General features: G+C 54.7%; 1 long non-coding RNA gene across 50 annotated transcripts in view; it reads right to left on the bottom strand.

Annotated features, from left to right (window-relative positions):
• Window positions 1-18,036, bottom strand: part of LOC102165318 (uncharacterized) — a 387,409-nt gene extending 369,373 nt beyond the window's left edge. For all 50 annotated transcript variants that reach the window (XR_014820740.1, XR_014820744.1, XR_014820748.1 and 47 more), the window contains exon 1: window positions 17,463-18,036. This is a non-coding gene — a long non-coding RNA (uncharacterized LOC102165318). The remainder of the gene's footprint in view (window positions 1-17,462) is intronic.
• Window positions 18,037-19,528: the final 1,492 nt, after the last annotated feature.

Raw genomic sequence — 19,528 nt, 5'->3', positions numbered from 1 at the left:
CTGTTGGTGGTGGATAAGAAGCCTCCTCCTCGCCCCTCCTCGAAGGCCGTGATGGGAGGGGTGGAGCGGGTGCTGGGCTTAGGCACAGGCTGACCGTGCTCCCCACGAGTCAAAGGAATGAGGTCGGGCGGGGGGCAGTCCGGGATAGGGCAGTAAGGACGGCTTCTGGGCTGTTTGCATGTAGGATGTGCCCACGTGCTTGAGGAAGAAGCCAAAACACAGGACACCTGTCACCCTGCTCCAACACAGACTCCAACACATGCTTGGATTGTTCTGGAGTCCATAAAACAGTCCCAGAGCCTCCGGCATCCATGGAGAAGGAAAGAGACCAAAAGGAGACAGCAGCTGCCCTACCTCTGCGGCCCACCGCCCCGAGCCCGAGCACTGAGCACCCCATCGGGTGAAATCAGCCCCAGGGTTCGCACCTTGACTTCTGACCACAGCTGGGCTCTGCCTGCCCTCCCGGCCCCCACAAGGTAGGGGGGCCAGTGGGCTCCGTGTCCGCCCTCCCCGCCCCCCAGCCGCGAGAGCCCTCTGCTGGGCAGGGTAGGGACGGATGGCACGGTATGCAGGGCAGAAGCCACTGAGCCGCCAGGAGATGCCAGTGATGGGCCAGGAGACAGATGAGCCCACGCACGCACACAGACACATCCTGAACCGCGACTGTTTCATCTGCAGAGCTGGACAGAACTTGAGAGCTCAGCCCTGGTCTCTCCTAGGAAAGATGGAGGCACAGACAGGTAGAGAGACCCACCCAAGATCACCCAGCTGGGAAGTAACGAGCTAAGGGTGAGACCCTGGGCCTTCGAGCCAGGGGGCCAGTGCAGCGCCCCTCCTCCTCTTCGCTGTCACCAATCGCAGGGAAAGCCACACCTCACGTGCTCGGTGGGTTCAATACACGCACCCGGGTGAAAGGAGGAGTCAGAGCCTGGGAGCAGGAAGGGACCAGGGCAGACCTGGCAAGGCAGCCACCCGTCGGAAGGGACAGACGGATGAGCGGGGACTCGGTCCATATCTACCTGCCGTCCAGCCCCACCTGATGGACATTGCCATCATGGTGTAAGTGTCCCTGGGGGCTGGCAGGGGCTTCAGGACAGTAATTCTGGCTTCCTTGGCCAAGTTCTGGAAGCCTCACCCAGGACCACTCCGAGGGTACAGGGACCCACCCTCCAACTGTCCAAGATGGAGAAGCCGCTGTTTCTCCAACAAGGCTACTGTCCAGCCCCCGACTTCACCCCCACCGTCACGCCCCTCCCCACCCCCACCCAAGACAAGAACTCTGTCTCCTGTCTTTTGCTCTGTCCTCCCACCCCGCCAACCCTCCCGTGTGCAGGCACACGTGTCCACAGGTCCGACAACCATGGAATGGAGCCCAGCTTGTGCCTCACGCGGCCCCCTCCAGCTCCATCCTGAGTTCCCCAAACCACTCTCCCCCCACCCCTCCTGCAGCCTCTCCCCGGCCTGTCACCTGGCCCTGCTCACAATGCAGTGGTCCTTCTGGGACGGGCCCCTCCTGGGGCAGGAGGTCCATCTGCAGATCCCGGGAGCTTCTGCCATTGACCAGAGGTCAAGTTCTCCCCAAGGTGTCCCCTCCATCACTGCCCAGCATCTCAGGGGTGACCCTTGCTCTTCTGGGTCACAGACTCTAGGCAGGCCCAGGACAGAACACCCTCCAGGTCCTGGAGGACAGGTGGGCGCAGCTGGACCCAGGAAGGCCCAGGAACCTCCCCCTGGCAGCGGTGACATGTGAATGTGGGCTCTAAACTGGGCTGTGCAGCCCGGCTGGGAAGGCCCTTCCCACTGCCTCAGTCCCCCCACCCCGCCTCCTCCAGGCTGTACTCCTGGAAGGAAGAAGAAGGGCGGGCTGCTCGGTGGACCACAGGCAACCCAGGAAGTTCAGCAGCAGCCCTCTGGCCCTCCCCGACTCACAAACAGGTCAGCCCCCAGGGCCCACCACGCCGCCCCGAAAAGAGGAAATGAGAGGAGAGGGTCTCAGATTGGGGGCCAGCAGCTGGGTCGGGGTTCCCCTCTCTAAGAACCTTAGCAGGACAGCTCTTTCTGGGCCTCAGCTCCAACAAGCTTCCCTATCCGTTTGTCTGCCAAGTCAGCCAGGCGCCTCCCTCCAGGCCCCGACTGAGCCCACAGGCTGTGGCCTCTGCCGCTTCCCCGCGGGAACAGGTGCACGTGGACGCTGAGCCCTCCCAGGGCACACAGTGTGAGGGACGGGAGCAGACTGCTACCCACCCACGGCCTCACTCCCCAGCCCCTAAGAGGCAGATGCCTGGCCAGGGCCAGGGTGAAGGGGCTGGGGAGAGGTGGGGAGGGAGGGGACAGGTCCCAGACCGCAGCCAGCGCAGGAAGGCAGGGTCCCCTCAGTCCCCGCAGCACCCCCACCTGCCCTGTAGCTGCATGGGCCCTCCGGCCCAGCCCCCAGCTCTGCAGCAAAGGCTTTAGCAGCAGACCCAGCAGGGCTGGGTGGCATCAGGGAAGACACTTTCCTTCTCTGAGCCTAGCATTCCAGGTCCGGAAGATGCTGCAGGGGTGGAGACATCTGCACACGTGCCTGGCGTTTAGCAGGTGCCCCACAAACAGCCCAACATGGACAGAAAGCTCTCGCTGACATGACAATGAAAAGCCCTGGGCCATGAGAGCAAGGTGACGCCAGAGAGTTAAGGCTACAGCCACCTGTAGGACAGGGAGCCCAGGCACCAGTTGGATGCACTTTGACAGAGCACGTGCACACACGCGCACACACACACACATACACACACACACACAGGTGGCTAGGTTCATCCACAATGTTTACCACCCAAAGGCTCTCAGATCAAGAATCTTCTAACACACACACACACACACAGAGCGGGGCCTGGCCTATCGAATGGGTGAGGTGTTTTTGTCGGGCTTTTTTTAAACCCAAATAGTCAATTGGAAGAAACTAGGACTTTCTCCCCGGCAAAACCAAGACCATCCCGACAAGGGGCGTCTCAGCGATTTAGAGGGAGAGGCGAGGGGAGGGAATTCGGGCAGAGGCTTCCCCTCAAAATAAAATGGTAAGATAACGACCCTTAGCTCTGCCGCCCCAGTCCCGCCGTGGCCCCCTCCGAGGGTGCTCAGACCCCCACGCTCCAGCACAGGTCTCCCCCCACCCCCGACCCCGGGGTGAAAATAAAGGAAGTTTTGTCCTCTTCCCCTCCAGCAGGTCTGAGGGGGTTTATGTGACACTCCAGCAGGCTTTGTAAACTGAGTGTCCCGAGACAAATGCACCCTTAAGAGTGGCTTGGCCTGGGACAGAGGGACCCTCTCCAGAGGAGAATGGGGGGCTTGTTCTGATGGTCTTTTAATACAGGGGGCGGGGTGTCACCCAGGACAGGCCTCCAACAGACTCTCACAGAAGGGTCTCTGTCCCCAGGCGACAATGGAGGGAATTCTTAAAGACACACATGCTGAAAGGGGGCAGGGTTTTCTTTCCTAAGAGGAAGGGGGTGGGGAGGGGATGTGAGCAGGACTTCCCACCCTGAAGAGCAATTTGGGTTAAAACCAGGCATCTCGGCAACAGAAAGGCCAGCAGATCAGAGGCTCTGGGGCAGGATCTGCTTTCCAGGCTCCCAGTCGGCCTCTCCAGTCCAGGCTGTGACCCCACCAGCCAGGAGGAAAGAAATCTCATGTTTAACCTAAGGGAAGGGCCTCGACCGCATTGTCCTGAAGGAGCGATCCTTTGAAGGCAGTTTGAGGCCAAATGTTCATCTGGGAAGAAGGAAGCAGAGGGCCTGGAGGCCCTGAAGTTAAAAAAAAAAAAAAAAAAATTCTTGGCGTTCCTGTTGTGGCTCCGCGGGTTAAGAACCCTACACAGTGTCCATGAGGATTCAGATTCGATGCCTGGCCTGGCTCAGCAGGTTAAGGATCTGGCATTGCCACGAGCTGTGGTGTAGGCTGCAGACGAGGCTGTGGTGTAGGCCGGCAGCTGCAGCTCTGATTCGACTCCTAGCCTGGGAACTTCCATAAGCTGTGGATGTGGCTGTAAAAAACAAAACAAACAAACAACAAAAAAAAAACCCACAAAAAATTCTCTCCATCCACAGGCCAAGGAGGGTCATTTACTCCTCGAGGTGTTTATGTTGGTAGAAGGTCACCTAACGGATTTCTGAAGACACCCCAAACGCATGATGTCTTATAGAGACTGCCCCGCGAACCCGCTGAGTGTTTTGTTTGCGTTTATGTTGACTTGAGAACGTCTCCAGGAAGCCGAGCCGAACTTCTCCAGAGGGCGGGGAACGGTGACCACAGAGAACACTCAGGCGTTTCCCCGGCCTACCGCGTGCGTGGCCATCCCCCCAACAGCCAGGGAAACAAGGAGCCGCCCTCCACACCGAAAAGAACCCAGGACGCACCTGGTCCACAGCCAAAGGACAGGTGCGCAGAGAAAAGCAAGGTTCTGAGATGAGGTGTAAACTCGCCCCAAACCACAAGGCAAATCAGGAGACTGAAAACGGGGCAAAACCAAAATCGGCTGAGCCTTGATTTTGAGGCACAAGGGAGGGACGCATACAGCACTGGGGACCACCCGCACACAAAGGCCCGCACCACCTTCCCAGAGCAAGACATGAGCGGTTTTTCCAGGGGACGGTGTTGGGATAACCCAGCCAGCATCCGTGGACCCAGCATCCACAGACACACAGCAGCAAAAAGGCAGACCAGCATGGGCCCCGGACCTGTCAGGGCACTGAGTATAGACTGTCTTTACTGGAGCAGGCATCAGGGCAGGTGAAATCAGAGAATGCCCGCTGCTGATGGTAGTGAGGAAAAAAGACCCATGCGTAGGAAACAATATATAATATTATGCAGCAGTGGATAACCTTATAGGTTGTCGGTGCCATAGAAGTTCAGGGAAGGGAAAGGCTGAATGATAAAGAAAACATGGCAGAGGCGGAGAGTGAGGGAGGTCCCTGGTGGTCTAGTGGTTAGGACTTGGCATCTTTACTGCCACAGTCCGGGGTTCAATCCCTAGTCTGGGAACTGAGAGCCCTCATCAAGTGGCTGCTCACTGCAGCCAAAAAACAAAAAGTAGAGAGTTAGCAAGCAGACGCTGAGCTTGTTCAAGCAGAATCTGCAGAACTGCTGGACAAGAATACTGGATTCTGGAGTTCCCGTCGTGGCTCAGTGGTTAAGGAATCCGACTAGGAACCATGAGGTTGTGGGTTCGATCCCTGCCCTTGCTCAATCTGTGGGTTGAGGATCTGGCGTTGCCGTGAGCTGTGGTGTAGGTCGCAGACATGGCTTGGATCCCGCGTTGCTGTGGCTCTGGTGTAGGCCGGCGGCTACAGCGCCAATGAGACCCCTGGCCTGGGAACCTCCATATGCCATGGGTGTAGCCCTAGAAAAGACAAAAAGACAAAAAAAAAAAGAAAGAAAAAAGAGTATTAGATTCTATGACCCTGTGCTAACGGGTCACAGGGACAAATGGGTGGAGAGAAGCTCCCTGCCGACCCCAGGAAGGAAGGCTTAACCTCACTGACTCCTACTCCCACCTGCTCCCTCAAGCCAACAGAGGTTCCTGGGGCTGGTCATTCGCCACGTTGGCCTTGCCCATCAGAGGGCGCGTTCCAGCTTTACACAAGCCATCTCACTTAGGTCAATGGAGTTGCAGCCCCAAGCCTGCACTTCCAAGAAGAAAGCCAAGAGTGAACTGGACCTTTTGGGTAGAACATGGGAATTTTCTTCCCCAATGAAATCCAGCAACATTCAGAGCAGAGATGCAACGGCAGGCCAAGCAGACGGAGCCATGGAGTGGATCCATTTCTTTAAAATCGACACAGGGTTAAAGCCAAGAGGCGGGGAGAGAATACATGAGAGGCGAAATCCAAGACTCTGTCTACCTGGTCCCATGAATGAGACACGCTGACTCCCATCAGCTCCCCCAAACCTCAAGGCCACACAGACTCCATTCTCTACCCTCCCAATCATATCATTAAAAGGTTCCTTAGGAGTTCCCTGGTGGCATAGCTGGTTAAGGAGCCAGCATTGTCACAGTTGTGGCTCAGGTTTGATCCCTGGCCCCCAAACTTTCACACACCACTGGCACAGCCAAAAGAAAAAAAAAAGGAAAAAAAAAAGGGGGGTTCTTTGTGAGAAGGACAGAGTTTGCAGTGGCCAATGTGAGTGCTTGGCTGGGCTGGTCCTTATCCCATTTGGAGATGACGATGGTACAACATCAGACAGCTCTCTCCAATTTCCGAGTATGACATCAGAAGGGCAAGCTGGCCACGGGTCTGCTCTGAAGGCTCAGCTAAGCGTTGAGCTCAGAGTCAAGTGTATGCAGCACCATCCTGGTACTGCAAGTGGAACCCTCAATACAACACTTCCATTGACGGCCTTGACAATGGACCAGTCTGCTTTCCTGCCCCACCCAACCACGGGCACCCAACCTGCCAATCCTTCCTTATGGAGGATGCCAGCCCCTCCACAACAGCGGGAGATGCAAAACATAACGGGACTCCAACTCGTATGCCCTGGCCTCAGCATCCTCCAGGGGATTCTCAAATCATGCGTGGATGATGCAACGTGTGGACAGGTGCACCTCCTAAGCGAGCAGAGTCAGGACAAAACAGTGGGAAAATGTCCAGGTTTGCCACACAAACAGCCCTGTATCTGGATCCTGACTCCATGCTCGCCAGTTGTGAAGGGTGTGCTCTCGGAACCAGGTGTTACATCGATAAAGAGGAAGATGAGGATGGCCAAGCAGAAGAATTAGAACTGGGGGAAGGGCCTGGAGCCTGGAGAGCAGCTCCTGGGGATTTGCCATCAGGCCCCTTTCGACGCATCTTGGCATTAGCCATTTTCACACTGACTTCACACAGAGGGGCGTGCAGTCGATTTTTAGCTCCACTCCGCCCTCACCTCCACTGGGAGAAGGAGGAGGAAACGCTGTTTCCAAAGTATCACGGCTTTTGCGGAGGGAGAAGTGACGGTTGCCTAAGACCCCTAGAGAGGCTAGCTATCAAGTCCACTTGATTTGTGACTTTTGACAGGTTCCAGAAGCAACAGGGACCCAAGCTTGCGGCGACGAGCTAGACAAAGACAGTCACGTGCCAACATGGAAGCAGATCAAGTTCTGGCTCTGCCACTGACCAGGAAGGTGACTCTGGACAAGTAACTAAAGCCCTGCGAGCCTCAGCTTCCTCGTCTGTTAAATGGGGTGACAGGAAACACAGCAGCTAACAGCTGCCTGGGATATCCAACACTTTACACACCCCTCCTCCCACTTCCCTGCCCTCCCTAAAGAGGCCGTTCAGATTCCAGGATGGAAATAATCTATCACCATGACAATGAGCTTTTTCTCCCCCACACGATGGCAAATGAGGACACCTGGGAGCACCTGCCAAGGCAGCAAGGCTTCCTTGAAGAGTTCGCACCCCCTCTGAGCATGAGTCAGAGCTCCTCAAACAAAGGCTACCTGTGTAACGTGCAGACAAGCGAAGCAAGGAAAATAGGGTCCCCCCACCTTGAGCTCACAGCCTGGAGAGCGAAGCTGTGTGTCTCTAACACGAGCCCCCAGAAGTTGGGGCACAAGTTGGGGCGCGTCGGCTCATGGACGTGCAAACACAATGGAGCCACCAACGTCAGGCCACTTGGATGGCAGCTCCAGGAAGGGCCTTCTGTCTAACCAAACCGGGTGCCCCGTCTCCTCTCCAGACTGTCACACACAGGAGCCCAACAAGAAGGATACGCAAAGCCATCAGCCCCCAGCTCCCATCGCAAGGTTCTTCCTACAAGAACGGGACACACTTGCTTCTACTAGGCAGCCCGGGAGCAACAGCGCTAGTCATGAGATGCTCGGAATTAGGGAAGGTGTTTCTTCCTTTGAAGAAACCTCAGTGAGAGGTGCCATTTCCGAGCAGCAGGTTGCTACCCAGCCACCACATGTAAATGAGAACCCAGGGGTGTGGGCTGTGCCGGACGAGGCTGGATTCCCCAGGTCCCCAGTGGAGCGAGACCACGTGCCATGAAAAAAGAGACTCTTGGGTTCAGACATTCAGAGGAAAGAACTGCTGAGGTTCATCCATGTATCAGCCGAGCATTCAATACACGCCCCGCCCTCTCCCAGGTAGGACCCACACATAGGTAAACAGAATCAGTGCCCTGCCCCTAACGTAAAACACTCTGGCAGATTTTAGCCAGTGGTCCAATTTATCCGAGGTAAACATTTGATGTCGTCTCTCTGACCCACCTTGTAGAATCCCCGTTGCTCTGGAGAGGGAGGCTGCCTCCACCCACAGATGCAGGTGGGAGGAAGGCGACCACAGCACAGTCACTGCACAATTCTACCTCCTGGTCCCGGGGATGGGGCCAGGGGCGAGCGCTGCCCCAGGGTGGGCCCTCAGGAACCCTGAGACAAAGGCGGCCTCCTGCTCTGGGTCTGCAGAGGCAGGGGGCCAGCCGATGCTTCTGATCTTGCCGCTTCCACCAGGGAAGTAAAGCTAAGAAGGAAACGAAGTGGAGAAAAACAGAGAGCAGATAAAAATCACCCCAAAGCACACCATCTAGACTTCTCAGGTAGGCGGACAACCCCAAACTCAATGGATTAAGCCAGTTAGAGGTGATCTCTCTGTAACACGCAAAGGGACCGCCCCCACCCCCCAGCAATATACCCTTCTTTTAAGGCTGAGGACTTGGACCCAGAGAGGCTCAGCAACTTGCACCAGGTCACACAGGCATTGATGACTGGGGCAGGAGGGGACCCCAGTACTGGACATGTGTCCAAGTTTGAACCACGGCTCCATCTCTCGAAGCTCTGAGGTCTTAAGAGTGTTCCTTAAACGCGCTAAGCCTCCGAGTTAGAGATGGGAGTGCCCGCATCCAGGGCTGAGAGGACCAGGGCAGACAGGCTCTGGACCACCTGCTTCGAGCCTGCCCAAGGCTGGCCTCTCTCCTCCTGACATAACACAGCTGCCCTGGCGGCTCGTGCTTGTTGGACCCTTACTTGGGAATGTCGAAGGAAGAGAGCCGGGTCATAGCGCAGGGGACAAGCGACATCAAATGGCCAGTCGGACCAGAACATGCAGCCACACAAGCATCTCCCCCACATGGGTGCCCTACAGGCAGCTGCCCTGGGTGACAAGGTCAAAGACAAACATTTGGAAAAGAGGAAAGGAACCAGGTTTGAATAACCGCTGAGGGTGGGAAGGGGGGGACCAGGATGAAAGAGGGCGGCGGGAAGCGATGAGGAAAGCAGTTCCAGGAAGGGCGGAAAAGCCCGGAGGTCAGGGTGGAGCGAGAAGCCAGGACCATCTCAGCTCCCTGGTTAACGACATCCCTGGTTTCCACTTAAGAAATTTAATTAAAAACCCAAACGTCTGCATTTCCCAACTGGCTTGCCAGTGGCCACCAATTCTCTAAGAGTCACAGAAACTCCCTCTGCGTGACCCGGGGGCCATGGTGCAGGTCTGGTGTGAAGCCAGAGGAGGAAGGGTCACGGGCAGGGCAGGAGTCACAGGGAGGCACCCGCCCCCCCCCACAAGACAAGAAAGCCCCCTCCTGGCTTGAGACGATCCTGTTCTGCCACCCCAACCACAGGAATAATAGTTTTGTTTCTTGTTGCTGAATTTAAATTTTTTTTAAATCATGATTTAAAAAAATTGAAAAAGAACAACATTCACGGTGGTTCCGGAGACACAAGGTCCCTTTCCGCCCGTCACGTACAGAAAGGTCCAGAGGCCGAGGGAAGCGAAGCAGCAGAGCAACCTGCAGAGCAGACACACCCGGTCCTCTGGGGTCAATCAAACCACTTACTGCCAAGTCTCACGGCCCCTCCCCCTTGTGGCTTGACGGGAGCTTGGGACATCTGATGACAAACGGGATCGGGGATCAGACGGAGCTGGGAGGGCTCACTCAGAGCTTCAGGAAGAAAACTCTAGAACAGAGGTGATCATCTTAACCCAGGCACTGAGCCCGGGCTCCTCGGAAGATGCCACAGAAACCTGACCTCTCCCTACCAGGCTCCAAGCCTGGACAGAGCTGAGTTCTATAGAAAAGTAGTTTTAATTTTTTTTTTTTTTCAAAAAAACCCCCACACCCAGCAAACTTCAATCTATGAAATATGACCATCCCAGACCAGTGGACAGAGAGGCCTCCCCTTCAAGTTTTTTCAAACCGTGAAGCCCATCTCTGTCTTCCCAGCCCCCTCCCCCGCCCCCCACCCACCCTTCCAAAACAGTCACTTTTCACAGGGGTGCGAGGGCAGGCGTTAGGGGCTGGTCCTTCGGGGTCGGTTTCTACCTGTGTCATTTCACTCATCTGCACCTTCATTACTTCCTTTTAGAAAATGAGGGCGACCCCTACTTCACCAGGTTGGGGGTGGTCCCAGGTGGCAGGTGGATGGACCCAAAGGCATTTGAAAAACTCCCGTGCAACTAACTGGGACCTAAAGAACCCGTTAGATCATCAATCCTTTTTTTTTTTTTTTTTTTCTTCGTTCTTTCTGTCTTGTTAGGGCCGCACTCAAGACATATGGAGGTTCCCAGGCTAGGGGTCTAATCGGATCTGTAGCCACCGGCCTACACCAGAGCCACAGCCAACGCCAGGTCTTCGACCTACACAACAGCTCATGGCAACGCCGGATCCTTAACCCACTGAGCGAGGCCAGGGATCGAACCCACAACCTCATAGTTCCTAGTCAGATTCGCTAACCACTGCGCCCCGACGGGAATTTAGAAAGATGTAGAGCTGAGTGCCATCCACGTCCATTCTCCACCCTTCCTTTCCTGGGCTCTTAGCTCTGCGTGAAGATTCTTCCTCAGAGATAAAACGGGAAGAGGAAATCCCACAGGCTCCCTGAGTGTTCACTGCAGCGGGTAGGGGGGTGGATTCTAACCGCCCTGGTCAATCAGCCTTTAAAACCAGTTACAGGCCACTTCACACCCACTGGGATGGCTATTATCGGGAAAAAAAAAAGCAGCTCCTGTTGTGGCTCAGCAGAAATGAACCAGACTAGTATCCATGAGGACGTGGATTCAATCTCTGGCCTTGCTCAGGGGGTTAAGGATCACGGTGTTGCCGTGAGCTGTGGTGCAGGTCACAGACAAGGCTCGGATCTAGGGTTGCTGTGGCTGTGGCCTACGGCGGCAGCTCCGATTCCACCCCCAGCCTGGAGCCTTCACATGCGGCCCTTAAAAAAAAAAAAAAAGGGTTGGTGAGGATGTGGAGAAATTGGAATGTCGTGCCTTGCCGGTGGGAATGTAAAATGCTTCAGCTGCCACTGGCAAAGAGTATGGCAGCGCCTCAAAAAACGTGGAATGACTGTAGGAGCCAGTAATTCCACTTCTGGGTTCATACACGAAAGAAAGGAAAGCAGGGACCTCAGTGGATAGTTGCCCCCCCACGACCACAGCAGCATCGTTCACAGCCACGGAATGGAAACAAGCCCAGCGTCCGTCGACAGGCTATAGAGGATAAACAAAATGTGATACGGACACAGAATGAAAAATTATTCAGCCTTAAGTTGGAAGGAACCTCTGACACAGGCTACAGCACGGATGAACTCTGAGGGCCCTATGCTCAGTGATGCCCTGAGGACGGCAGATGCAGAAAGAAAAGACAAGCACAATTCTCCTTGTACGAGGTACCTACAGTTGTCAAATGGATAGAGACCCAAAACAGAAGGGTGGTTACCAGGGGCTGGGGGTGGGGGGAATGGGGAGTCAGCGTTTAATGGGCACAACGTTTCCATTTGGGATGACAGAGAAGTTCTGGGGATGGCGACGGGGACACTTGCGCGACGGTGCGGATGGAACATAATGGCCTTTACTGCACACGTAAGGATGGTTCAGACAGTCATTCTATGTGATGTACGTCTTACTGTAACTTTCAAAATGGTTAGATTTTTTTTTAAATGTAAGGGAAGAAGGTACAAGCGCGGAGACGATAATGCTCCCTTAGAACTGTCCCCTTGAGGGCTTCGGTCACACGCTGCAGAACTGGTCCCCATAGGCCAGTATCTTGGACACCTTTTCCAGGCTTAAAGCACAACACTGGCCCCCAAATCGCTACCGACCATGTGCTGACCCGAAACAGTTGCACCAGTGTCTAAAGAACCATCCAGCAGGCATCAATATTTGGAGAATGAACACGCAGGGAAGTCTGAGGCAAGTGATTGGAAAGGCGTTTCTAATTAGGGAGCGGGAACCCTCCACTGATGGCAGAGGGCCTGGCTGAAATCCCGAGTGACCTGGCGGAACCGCGGGCAGGCAGGGTGGTCCTCCCGCCCCGTCCCGTCCCGTCCTGTCCAGCTGGGGCTCTCGGTCCAGTGACGGAGGTCACTAAAGAGACACGAGGTCAGGGCCCCCCTTTTAGGCGAAGGCGGCGGGTCTGAAAACCATTAAAATCAGACCCTAACACAGGCCTTTTCCAAATACCTGGGGACCTGAGGAACCCGAGAAGGGACTGCGGGTCAGATTTCTTTCCGGAGACCCAGTCCCTCTGTCATTTGCCCGAATGGGGCCACTTCTGTTCTCAGCAAGTGCGGAAGACCCCTGGTTTCAGGCCATCTATGTCAAAACCTGTGCCAACACGCCAAACGTGGGAGGAGGGGATGGCTCACATGACAAAAGGAATTCTTCGACAGAAACCTGCCACTTCAGCATTCCTCTCGCTTACAAACTTCCTCCAGGCCTTTCCCATGTCCCGTGATCCACCGAGATTGGTTTTGCACAGCTATTGCTCCCTGCCCAGACCTCATGGGCGAAGCAAGGGAGCCCGGGTGATTTTGCATAGACCGTCTTTCGCCAGTGGCAGAGTTCAAAGGGAGGAATTTCATTCAGGACCATAAGCCCTCTTGGGAAGTGAGCAGGGAGCACCCATCCTGGGAGGGAGGGGCCGGAGGACCCCAACCAGGTCCATGGTGACAAGGGGACATCGCCCAGGACCATGCCGGCCAGACACAGAAGTAGCAGGGTCTGTCTGTCTGGACACACAAACAAATGTCCCAGGGCGCTGTCTCTTAAAGGGCCTCTTCCAGGCTCCTGGGAACTCGCAACCCCCAGGGAAGGAGGCAGGTCTCAGTCCTGAAGACCAGAACTGTAGTGCTTTATGGTTCACCCAAATGCAGTTCACTTCTGTCCTCACCAAGTACAAAGGGCACCTGATTTCAAGACTTCTATGTCAAAGCCCGTGCCAACAAACCAAATAAGTATATGGGTGGGGGGGCGCGGACCAGGTGGGGGTAAGCCTGGAAGACTTCTCAGAAGAGGCGGAGTAGAAAAGCTTTATGGCTGGGTTATACTTGAGCGGGAAAAGGCTCCGTTCTGGCTTTAGCTGGCCAGGACGTCAGTGGACTCCCTGTTTCCTAATGTGTCCACTCATAGTGAAAAAGCCTGGGGAGCTTGTTAAAAATGCAGACTCTGAGCACTGCCCGCCCCCGCCAGCCCCGTGCACTCACAAACCAACACAGAAATGTCTAAAAGTGGGGGAAGGGGGATGGTTGCTAAGAATACTCATTTTTATTAGGCTCTCCAAGCATTTCATTCATAGCGTGCAGGCAGTGGCGGTAGGGGTGGGGGGTGCTAGGGGAGCAGGTTCAAGTGCACTGGCTGATCTGGGAAAAGCTGGGCAGGGAGGGCCCACGAGGAGTCCCCAAGGAGAGGGACGAGGCAGGTGTAGACAGACAGAGGGCTGTTCCCCAACTGTTTAGTCACAACATCCCCAACCCCGCTCCCACCAAGACTTCCTGTTATGATCCTCCCTGGAGCTGGCTGGTGATAGAAAGCGCCTGTGCCAGTGCACGAAGGGCGGGGGAGAGAGAGAGAAGGGGGCAGAGGGAGAAGGGGGCAGAGGGAGAGAGAAGATGAATGCCTTTCAGTTTACGAACTGCAAGGGGAAAGGTTGGGAGCGTAAGAAAAATCAAGGCCAGGCGACCATACCCTCAGAGGAACCGAGAAACTCTCTGGACAACAGAAGGCTGGCTGGCTGAGACTTAAGCAACCTCAAAACTTCCTTTTTCCAAACAAACATCACCTACACTCTCTGCAGGCAACCACCCCCAGCTGGAGAGGACACCCCTAATTTGCGTGTGTATTGTTAGTGGAAGGTTTGGGCTGCTGTGGTCTCCAGGGCAGGCGCAGGAGAAGGGCTTCTTTCATAGGCTTCCTCAACTCCACACAAACCCTCTCTTATGCAAAGATGCTGGCCCAGCCTCCACCCCCTGCTTCCCCAAACCCCTCCAGGCTGGCTCTCCTCACCCCTGAAGAGGAGGGGGGATCACCTCCCAGCCTAAGGTTGCTTTCTGAGGTCCGGGCTGGAACCTATGTTCCTTTAAATCTGCCCAGATCACCGGGAAATGCTGCCTTTGCTGGGTTTGCACGCTGAGCACCTGACACACCTGCTGCTGAGGCAGCGTGAGTCACCCGCACAGACACTGCTCACTGGACTCCAGTTCAGAGCTTGGCTGTCACGCACCCCGGATGTCATCCCCCACCTACCCCTCTGAAGGCATGTCAGGACAGATCAGGCTCTAACCCAATGTCTACTCAACGGCTCACCCCCAGGGGAAGCACAGGGAAGGATGGAGGGGGTACACAAGGATGCGTCTCCCGTTCATGGTCAAGGGTCTTCTCCCCTCTGTGTCCTGGAACATCTCATCTGCCCTGCTGGCCATAAATAGGGCGGAGGGGTGAGTAAACCTGGGGAAGAAGATGGAATGGACTTCTCTATGCTAACCTTCCCCAGAATAAAGATGGTCCCCAATGAATAAGCTTTGGAGCTCTCTGTACAGCAAGGCGCCTGTAGTTTAACAATCCCCTATTGTTAAATATTTATTATTAACAACACTGTATTCGTAAACATTTGCTTAGAGGGTAGACCTTCTGTTAAGAGTTCTTGTCACCAAAAATGATCAAATCATCTAGATACTCATGTTGCAACAGAAGAAAGGGTGGGGGAAAAACTGTAATTGCAATGTATACATGTAAGGATAACCTGACCCCCTTGCTGTACAGTGGGAAAATAAAAATAAACAAATAAATAAATAAATAAACAAAAGAAATTAAAAAAAAGAGACAAAAAACAAAACAAAACAAAAATGATCAAATCATAAAGAGGGAGGGCGGAGACGTTTAGAGGTGGCGGGTATGTTTACGGCATAAACTGTGGGGTCAGTTTCTTGATAGCAAGTCTTCACCAAACTCGGTGAGTTGTATACATTAAATATGTGTCATTTGTTTGAATGTCACTCATGCCTCGACGGAGTGGTTTTTAAAGAAGACAGTTTGCCGGATCCCTCTCCACGTTCAGGCTTTTTTACAAGACAGTACTTTCTGCTACGCAGGATCCTGAACTGAATTCTGGCCCCCACTTTGAGCATCTCACTGTGGATATATGAGGTATCAACACACAGAGAAACTGGGTGAAGCATATAAGGGAACTCGTACTATTTCTGCACCTTTCCGGTCTACCTAGATTTCTATCCAAGTCAAAATTAATGGTAATTTTTAAAGGGACAGCCTCTTAAATCCGGCTTCCTAGTAATCCGAATCTATGGCATTGCTAAAATAATTGGCATCCTAGTCCTGAAGGCAAATTTTAAGTTACTCTCCTGCCACTGCTGATCAGCTCTTTGCTTCACGAACAGCAAATTGAAACAAAACACGGCACTCACTCAGGAAGCATTTTCTCGGCTCCTACTGTCCTCTGGCCCCCAGCTGCGGCACAAACTTCCTCCAAGCCCACCTTGTAAATGTCCACCAAGAGGGGCCTGCCCCTGATTTCAGGCATGACTGACTTAGGGCAAAGAGAGTGATTCCTGGGAATTTTCCAAAGGAAATAATTCCAAATGTGGACAAATCCTTATGTACAAAAGACACTCACCAATGCATTACTTCAAAGGGTAAAAATTTGGAAATACCTTGGGGTCCAACAATGGGGGAATTGTCAAGCAAACTATGACTCAATGCCTGCAGCAGAATACAGTCATTATGTGGGGAAATGGTCGGAAAAAAAAAAAGTGGGGGGGATAAAGCGGGAAACAAAGTTGTATCTATTGCCAGATTTCGGCAGTGGAGGAAATATGTCACATTGCCAGCATTACTGTGGGAATGGGGTGTTTTCTTTCCTGCTTTTCGCACTTTTGTGTAGTTTTCTGTGAAAGAGAATGAAAGGGCACCGATTACTATTAAACTCAGATGGGGTGCAGAGGTGGGGCTGCAGGCCATCAGTGGGACAATTTCAACAGCTTTTCTCCCAGAGAGGGTGGGGAAGAGCCACAAAGAACCTACTGCACCACGGTGGGCAGTTCCGGGGACCAGGGTGTGGCCAGAGCACAGGCCCCTGGGGGGAGGGGCAGTACCAACACACAGCACCTTTTTTTCTTCCCCAGGTGTCTGGCTCGCCTCTCTTCCCAAGCAGGTGCTCGTGGCACTGACACCCTGCACACCGTTCAAGAGAGATCCGTGACAGCTTCCAGAAGTCTTATTTGCAGGACGGACTTCTGGGTGAGAAACGGATTGGCCCTGCCAGCAGGGCCGGAGGTAGGAGAGGAAGTTTCACATCTGGGAAAGCATCCCCAGGAAACCATCTTCAGGGGTGAAGTCGGGGAGTTGAGGACAAAGAGAGAGAAGGAAAGGGAGGTCCCTGGTTTATCTGTGCATCGAGGTGGACTCTTGCTCAGTCATTCATTCAACAAACATAGACTGTAGGCTTACTCAGTGACAGGCACCGCGCTGATCCAAACAGCGCCCAGACAGATGGACAAGGAGAGGTGGGCGCTATGGATACAGGAGCAGTTTGCTTTCAGTTCGGGACTCAAGACTAAGCCCCCTCCCTGTGCTGGACAGGAAAGCTCTTCCATTAACAAGCTGCACTGATGGGGCGGGCGGGGGGGGGGGGTGGTGGAAGTACTGGACCGAATTCCTGCCACCTCCCACGCGTTCCGAAAGCCTTTCCACACGGTCCTGGCGTCCGTCTGACGGATGGCCCAGTCCTTGCAGTAAAGCTGCTCACCAAAGGACCGGCATCCACCCCTACCGGTGAGAGGGGCTCAGTCCAGCCGCCTGCCCCAAGCTCTGCGTCCCGGCCGCATTGTGGGTGGCCAGTGGGCGGACGCCCGGAGCTCACCGAGACGGCCCCGCTCCCAAGTTAACGGGCCTTCCAGCGCCACGAGATGAGAAGATAAGTGCAAGGGGTCGGGTCGGGCGGGTGCACGGAGGACGCGGGCCTCTCCCCAAGCTGGGGCTCTGCCCCCGAGGCAGCCAGCGGCTAGGTGGAGTTGGGCAGGGCGAGGACCCAGGATGCCTAGGATGGGGCGATGACCACTACCAACCCAGGCGAATCAGCTCCAACTGGAGGCAGAAGGATGGCTAAAATGACCTCTGAGAAGATGTCGATTAAAAGCACAAAAATTTCAACCTAGAACCTTAAGACCTTCGATAAAGCGACGCAGTCCAATCAGATCCTTTCCCCGGAATCGCGGGGAAACTCACCTCCAGGTAAGCGACCTGTTCGGCAGAAGACATCAATCCACGGGTGGAGACGAGGTGGTGGGTCTTCCATGCCCGGGCGATATGCACCAAGTAATCCACGTTAGGGGTTCCGGAGCCCCCTACCCCATTCCCCACCGTCCATCTAGGGCCAAAGCGCTGGCAGTCCTGGGATCCGCGGAGATCGCGGGCGAATTCGCTGGCCCGGGTTCCCCAGCGGCCGCATTCCCGGGCCCAGGGACGGGCGCCGAGCACATCATGGACCCCGGCGAGCGCATCCCGCCTCCTCGCGTTCAGAGAGCACCCAGCCCGGACGCAGCTCCTCGCCTCCTTTCTTCGCTGCTCATCGCGCCCCGTGACCCCAGGGAACCCCGCCGGGAACCCCTCTGCTAAGCTCGTGAAAGCCCCTAGGGCAAATCCGCTCTGAGCCTCGGTTTGCAGGTCCACGGGCCGGGGCGGGACGGGATGGGCGCCCGCCGGGCAAGAGAGATGCGGCAGGAAGCGCGGAGCGGCGGCTGCCAGCTGCAGGAGTGACGACCCCCAGGCCCACCGCCGCGCCCGCGCCACCTCCACGCTCTGCTCTCGGCGGGACCATTTGGCCCTTATATACGCGCCAGGCCGGGAAGGGATGGGGCGGGGAAGGCGGAGCGCGGGGAGGGGGCGGGCAAGGGCCGAACTGCTTCCTGGGAGGTGTAGTTTTGTCTTCCAAATGCAAGTGCAGAGCAGCTTGTTGGGTTCCCCTTGTCCTCCCCTGCGCCCTTCCTTCAGGGATAAGCCTGGGATTCCAGCCTCATCGTCGGCTCCGTTAGATCTAGGCTGGCCTTTGTGCGTGAAGTGGGTCACACCGAGCTAAATTCCGCCCAGGATAACCAACCTTGTTAGCCTTGGGGTCAGACAAACCCAGCTAAGCTGCACTAGCCCCTCTCAAACCCCGCCATCAACTAGCTATGTGGCCTTGGCTTAGGAGTTACCTTGTCTGCCTCGGATCAGTCATCTGAGATGGAGAGAGAATATTAGCATCCGCTTCCACAAGATTGTAAAGGGAGAATAATATGGGGTGGCCCCACCTCCCCCACCCCTAACATAATATGCGGCCCTCTCCTCACATTTGTTAAGGGCTAAACAAACCTGGTTTCTAGGCTCCACTTCTGCCAACCACTTGCCACCCTGAGACCCTCCTAGAGTAAAATTCTGGAGCTGCCACTGCTGGTGATTCAGGCTTCAATTTCTGTAGCCACCTCTCATACATTCAGCACCTGCATACCCTGGATTCAGTGAAGCAGGAGTCAAGCCAGAGGAGGAAGCAGCATGGCAATGACTGCCTGGATGTGAAAGAGGCTGTATGGACCAGGGGGCACCTAACCCTGCCCACCCCCCCACCCCGCCCCGGGAACAGTCAGGGTGTCCAATGTGTGTATGTGTATAACTGAATCACTCTGTTGTACAGCAGAAAGTATCCCTACATTGTTAAATCAACCCTACATCAATAAAACTGTAAAAAAGGAAAAACAAACAAAAAACAGTCAAGAAGTCCAGAGGGCTGGGGTCTGACCTGGTTCTGGAAGAAATGATTAGGAAGTATCCAGACAAAAAAAAAGACAAAACACAAAACCACCACCACCAAGGAGGGCAAAAGAGCCATCTGTGCAGGCAATACTGAGGGTATAAAAGAAGGAAGGGGAACAGGCTGAGGAGGAGGGGAGGGGGCTTGTGCTAATTTCCAGGGGCTGCTGTACAACTGCTCCACTTAGAACTACGAAGGTTTATTGTCTCAGTCCTGGAGGATATTAATATGCGTGTACACACATGGGTTAGTATGCACACATATATCCCCTGCTTTCTCTGCTGATCCAGAAGCAATGATACTCCAGTAGCAATAAGCACTGAGATCTATGGCTGGTTTCTAATACTGTTGTCTGATAAAATGAACCAGGGCTCCCAGGAGAAATGGTGGATTCCAGGAAATATGCAAGATGAGCCCAGAGCATCTCATAGCCTCGGAAAATGAGATGATGTGAAGGCAGCACACCCATGCCAGCCACACAGTGATGGGGTACATCAAAGGGATC

The sequence above is a fragment of the Sus scrofa genome, chromosome 12, assembly GCF_054392235.1.
Source record: "Sus scrofa isolate SSC_HxYL_T2T_F1_AM1 chromosome 12, Sscrofa_HxYL_maternal_Yorkshire_Landrace_v2.0, whole genome shotgun sequence".
Classification (NCBI taxonomy): Eukaryota; Metazoa; Chordata; class Mammalia; order Artiodactyla; family Suidae; genus Sus; species Sus scrofa.
Note: the sequence above shows the minus strand (reverse complement) of the source record. Positions and strands in the feature narration are given on the sequence as shown.